Below are 6,467 nucleotides of genomic sequence, written 5' to 3' on the forward strand. Positions count from 1 at the left end.
AGGCCCTCGCCCCATCATATTCCTTTTTAGTTCCTGAAAAGGCAGGGACTTTATCTGTTGACCCTCGGTTGAGAAATGCTTCCTCACTTATCTCCTTCCATTCATGGCTCCTCGCACTATCCACCCACACCCATGCTGGCAGGTGCTGCCACCTGTCTAACCGGGCCTGCCCTCAGCACCGGTTCTCACGCTCGCCAGTGGGAGCTGCACACATTTCCCTTCCGGGCCTACTCCCAGTGCCAGATCTTGTATTCTCCAGGAGGTTCTGCAGTGTAGCTTGACAGGAGTTGCCCCCAGTCCCAACTTTTTCCAGATTGCTGCGACAAAGCCCAACCAGCCTGCTCCCACCCTGGCCTGTGCCTCTACCAGTAACTACAGTCGGTTAGCTCAGTCTGGCTCTCCCCCAGCCCAGCTCAGATGCAAGCCAACAGGTGTTGTAACCCTTCCCGGTCTGGTCTGCCCCTGATCCCAGTTCTCATGCTCAACATTGGGAGCAGTGGCCCAATGGGGGGTGTGGAGGAGGTTTGCACTGCCCCCCTCCTGGGCTTGCACCCTTCCTCCCCTCCCCTGCCCAGGTTGGGGCATCCTCTTAGCATCTCAACCAGGCCTGTTCCTACCCACAGATCTTGCATGCCAGTGGTTGCTCTGACCCAGCTCGGTTTTGCCATCAGATGCTGCAGCCTGCTCTGATCTGGTGTACCATTGTCCCAATTCTCACTGGCAGGTGCTGCAGCCTAGTCCTGCCCAGTCTTCTCTCATCCCTGGCTCATGCAGACTGGTACGTGTTATAGCATAGCCGGGTATGTCCCACACTCCAGCCTGGCTCTTGCAAATGCCAGTGTGCTAAGATCTGGCCCAGCCCTACCTGGTCCACCCCTTCCAGAACCAACCCATACACTTGCCAGTGGGTGGAGCTACCTTGCCCAGCCTGACCAACACCCAGGCCCACATGCTCACCAACAGGCGCTACGGCCCACCAGAAAAGCTTCCCGTGTTCCCTCACCAGGCCCACTCACAGACCCAGATTTCACATGTTCCAGCTGGTGCAAGGCCCTTACCCAGCACAGCCTGCCCCTGAGTCCAGGCTTTTGTATGAGCTGGTGGATGCTGAGGTCTGGCCCACCCCACACCCTATTCTTGGGTGCAGCCTGAATCTGCCTGACCTTATCCAAACCCCAGTACTCATGATTGTCAGAGGGTTCCATGGTCTTGCCTAGCTTAGCGCATCACCCACTCCAGTTCTTAAGTTAACCAGCAGAAATTGGAGTTCCATAAGGGAGAGAGAAAAAAAGTACTCCCATCGTAGGGTCAGAGCCTGTATGGCTACAATGGCCCCCATGGCCCACAGCAAGGCCACACTGGGAGTCACGAACTCAGTGAGTTTCCCCTGCAGGTGGCAAAGACCCTGCAACACCAGCCACCTCTACTGTTCCGCAGGAGCTGCATCAGCAAGGCGCTGAAGTCAGAGACCAACGCTGGGATTGAACAGGAGGCATTCCGCATCACACTGTGTTCTGCGTCTCTGCGCACTCGCCTTCCTTCTGTTTCTCTTTGTGCCGGAATATCTAGCCCCCGACTGACAACCACAACTAGCAGCAGTCATTTATTTATAAAACCTATGGACAGAAGACAAAAGTCTGTATCCACTCCCCAAATTTGTAATTCCAACACACTCATCCTCCCTGAGCACCCCACATTCATTCCCATAGCAGCGAGCATGCATCCTCAGGTGTGTGCGTGGCTTACTCACCCATAGGAAACTACCTGCACACACCTAACCTTCCGGAGCAGTCCATCAGCTGCTTTTCTGCCTGCTCCCACACAGCTAGGGGGAGCGGGGGGGCTGTTGGGGATATGGGAAAGTATCCAGCAGCGTCAGGGGCAAAAATGGAGCCCACTCCTCCTTCCTCTGAGCTCTTTCAATGAAAGAGGAGGTTCCTGCGCGCAAAGACCTCTGGGAACAAAAAAAGCCACAATAATATTCAACTTACTATAGGCACCACTCTGTTTGCAAGAACAGTCCACAGCTCCGGCTCTATCATCTTATTCTTGCTGCTACTGAACAATGAGGACGTCAAAAGCACAAGGTAACACTGGTGAGGAAGGGCAGAGACTCAGGCCCGAGGCCGTTTATGGAAACGGACACCCAGCCCTTGAATAATTAAGGACACCCAATTTGCAGGATATTAAAGAAGTCCCTAATACACATTTATGTTAGAGTATGTCATTACTAATTCCAGACATTAAAATTTTATTATAACGGTATATACAATTCTATTAAAGATTTTCAGTTATTGGGAAGATTAGATATTAAAACAAGGGAGATGTTAAATTATAGAATGCTAGATATTGAATATTTAATGTAAATGAATTCCCATGCTGATATTAGGAGCTCCGGAAATTATGCCTGTTGCATGTCAGTGCTTAATCAATATTGGAAGCAAGCGTATGTCTAACTGATTCACAATCCAAATTGAAGGCACAGAAGAGCCACATTCAAGGTTAAGATCATTCTAGAGAAGACTGTTGGCAGTCATGAGTAGTTACAGGATGGCAAAGGGGATTGAGGGTTTGGAGTTGACTCCTTTGAGAGGCTCTGGGCTCATTCATATAAATATTGGCTCTGGATATGGGGCTGATAATTTTTATGTCATTTTTTTCCACCTAACTTTGAATTGTGCCAGATTCCCTTGCACACCTAGCAATAGATTCTGACTAATAAATTTATACCACTTTTCAAAGAAAGAAGAAGAGTGGAGAGAACAGAGATAAAGAGAAGAAGAGAGAGATGTGGGAAGAAGAGAAAAGGGCTGGAAGAGGAAGATTAAGGGGAGGAGATGTGGGGAAAGGAAAAGAAGAAGGGAAAGAAGACAGGGTGTTCGACTTTGCAAATGCTTCTTGGACTTTTAAAAATATTTATTTGAAAGAGAGGGAGAGAGAGAAAAAGAAGAAGAATAGAAGAAGAATTAGAAGAAGGAGAGGGTTGTGGGGAGGCAGAAAAAGGAGAGAAGAGGAGAGAAGAGAGAGAAAGAGGGGAGAAGAGAAGGGAGGCAGAAAGAGGAGAGGAGAGAAGAGAGGGGACGCTGAACTCAAGAATGCAGAACTGCTGCTAGGACCCCTGCAGGTGGCCAGGGCTCTGCTGCCTTAGGATGCAGTGAGCAGGAAGCTGGACCAGCAATAGAGTCCCTGGGACTAAGGATGACACTGTCATATGGAGTGTAGCAAGAACAGTGGTTTTCCTGACGGCAGGAGAAAGGTCACTGATAACTTCGGAAGATCACCAAGGTGGGATCCTCCAGAAATTTAGCTGAGCTCACTCGGATGGAAGGAAGAGGGAGCAGTGACGTCATTTGTCCTCATGGTCGTTTGGCTCGCATTAATTCTCATTTGTTTTAAATTCCTGTCCAGATCAATTCTTCCTGGCAACCTCTCCAGGCAGCTAATGCAGCTGATCCACAGACTTCTTTTACTGAGCTGAGATGATGGGATCCCACTATGCCTGGTCTGTCTGCACTTATCTTTTAAGTAAGTGCTTTTTCTATTTCATCTGCTAAAGCTCTAATTTTCTCACACCAAGGATATTATGGTGAAAAATGATTAACACAAATAGAACGAATTGCTTTAAGTCCTATACTTCATTGGTTTGCTGTAGTTTGAGAAAAACAGGAATAACTCAAGTGCATTCAAGATCAGTGATTTCATATTCACAAAGCAAGAAGCTTATTTATAGTCATGAGGAGAAAGAATTCTGCAGGAATACAGAAAAATCATTGTTGTCATTGGTAACAGATCCAAATGGCTCGCCAACATTTTTAATGAGTCATATTAAAATATAATAAAATATATTCATTAAAGGAGTTTGAGGGTGAGTATTTAGCCTTGCAGTTAAAGTACCCACGTCCAAAGTCGGAAGCCTTGGATTTCATTCCCAGCTCTGGACCCTGATCTGGGAGGTGGAGGTTGACCCAAGCAACCGAGTGACTGGGCTCCTTGGATTCAGTTAAACCTGACTTGAATTTCCTGCTCCAAGTTTCAGCTTTAGTCCGACCCCAGCTGTTGTGGGCTTTGGAAAAGGGAGCCATTGCACGGGAATATTCTCTCACGCACATAAATACATAATTTTAAAAAGAATTCGGAAGCAGACAAAGCTTGAAAAAACTGATTATACTTTGCCTTATAGAGTCCCTTTTTTTTCCAGACGATAAAGATGAAGCCAACACGTGGTGATAGAGAAAGGAGTGTTGCAATTTAATTGAATATCTGTTAGGTATTATTTTATCTACTTTGGATCTATTAACTTGGGTAATTCTCACAAACTCTGTGATAAGAACTGTTCTGTTCTTATGAATCAGGCATCAAGAAACCAAACACAATCACAGACTTAAAGAGCTGGCCAGCTTGGGCCTGGCTGCGTGGCCTAGCGGCTAAAGCCCTCGCCTTGAACGTGCCCAGGATCCCACATGGGCCCCGGTTCTAATCCTGGCAGCTCCACTTCCCATCCAGCTCCCTGCTTGTGGCCTGGGAAAGCAGTCGAGGACGGCCCAAAGCCTTGGGACTCTGCACCTGTGTGGGAGACCCGGAAGAGGTTCCTGGTTCCCGGCTTCAGATCGGCGAGCACCAGCTCTTGCGCTCACTTGGGGAGCGAATCATCGGACAGAAGATCTTCCTCTCTCTCTCTCCTCCTCTTTGTATATCTTTGTAGTAAAAAAATAAATAAATCTTAAAAAAAAAAAAAAGAGCTGGTTAGCTTGGCTTAAGGCATGCTAAGGAGCAAATGGCGTGTGTTAGGCTTGCTTGCTGGAGTCACGGCTCCTGGTTTGGCTGAAAAGCTTTCAGCTCCCGGCAGCTCCCACATGCTGTGCAAAGAGCTTGGCTCCCAGCAGCTTGTGTCTGGGAGTCTTCTCTGCAGGCCTGTTCTCATGTTACCTACACTGTGTACATCTGTGAAATGGACACACGCACACCTGGGAGGATGGCGGCCAGACTGTTGGAGCAGCAGTAATAACGGTGATTCTTTGATGGAGAGCATTGAGCTTTATAGGGCTTTTATTTAGTTTCTAAAAATCAATTTCTATCTTTCTTCTCACTCCTTCAAAAAAAGGTTACAGTGACAGCCAGGGCTCTACTAGTACTGAACTGATAACAGTGTGCTGTTTTTTTTTTAAGATTTACTTATTTTTTACTGGAAAGGCAGATTTACAGGGAGAATGAGATACAGCAAGATCTTCCACCTGCTGGTTCACTACCCAAATGGCCGCAATGGTCGGAGCTGAGCTGATCCGAAGCCGGGAACCTGGAACCTCTTCCTGGTCTTCCACGTGGGTGCAGTGTCCCAGTGCATTGGGCCTTCCTCGACTGCCTTCCCAGACCACAAGCAGGGAGCTGGATGGGAAGCAGAGCTGCTGGGACACAAACCAGTGCCCATATGGGATGCTGGCACTTGTAGATGGCAGATTAGCTGGTTGTGCCATCACACCAACCCCTGCATTTGTTATCTTCTGGAAGGAACCCATTTGTGCAGTTCATGGAAGTTAAACCTAAGATCAACATGGAACTTTCCGCACTGACAGGCATGAAGCACTGGAGTGTGTGAGGGTGGCAGCAATGAGTACAGCTGTCAGTGTGCTCAAGCTGTGCATCCGGAGCCGGAGAGACGCATTCTGAGGTATTCGGTATTGTCTCAATAAAGTCAAAATTGGGGATGTGGCGTACCAGGCTAAGCCTCCGCCTGCAGCACCGTCATCCCATATGGGCAGCGGGTTCAGATCCTGGATGCTCCGCTTCTGATCCTGTGGACAAGCCGATGTAAGATCTCTCTCTGTCCTTCTCTATCTGCCTTTCAAATACAATAAATACATGAAAAAAATCTTTTTAAAAAAGTAAAAATTGAAAAGTGCCCTTCCTTCTACAACACAGCTATCCACTGATTTCCTGAAAGCCCTGTGATGACCTTGAAATTTCTTCCCCACATGTCTAACTCACAGCACATCCCTGTGAATTTACATTGCAACAGAATGTTGAAAGTTAGCCAACCGGGTGAATGTTGGGGTCCTGGAGGTTGGGGACCTAAACCATACCTCAAGATGTCTTTGAGATTCATCGCCTGAAGGAATCGCAGGTTTGTGCATTCATCTCTTCACATTTTTTTTTTTTCGGAAGAAGAGACTAGCGTTCAGAAAGGTGGGAAGGGCTTCAGTTTGTTGCTTCTGCTCTTGCAGGTGGAAAGCTGTATAGAAATAATGTAATCTAGGGCTTGAGGGCGTGTTCTTTTCGTCAAGCTTAATTTGTAAGCGGAAGGTGCGTAGGCAGCAGATGATGGGTGGTGAACACATCTTGGCTCAAGCACTTCGCTGGCTCCTTTCCTCTTTAGCTGCCCCTCTGTGGACCCTCCAGAGCCAGGATTACGCTAGTGAGCGGATCAAACTACATGTCCCAGGATACAGTTCTTCCCCACAGCGTCTACACTG

The sequence above is a fragment of the Ochotona princeps genome, chromosome 31 (genome assembly GCF_030435755.1).
Source record: "Ochotona princeps isolate mOchPri1 chromosome 31, mOchPri1.hap1, whole genome shotgun sequence".
NCBI classification, from domain to species: domain Eukaryota; kingdom Metazoa; phylum Chordata; class Mammalia; order Lagomorpha; family Ochotonidae; genus Ochotona; species Ochotona princeps.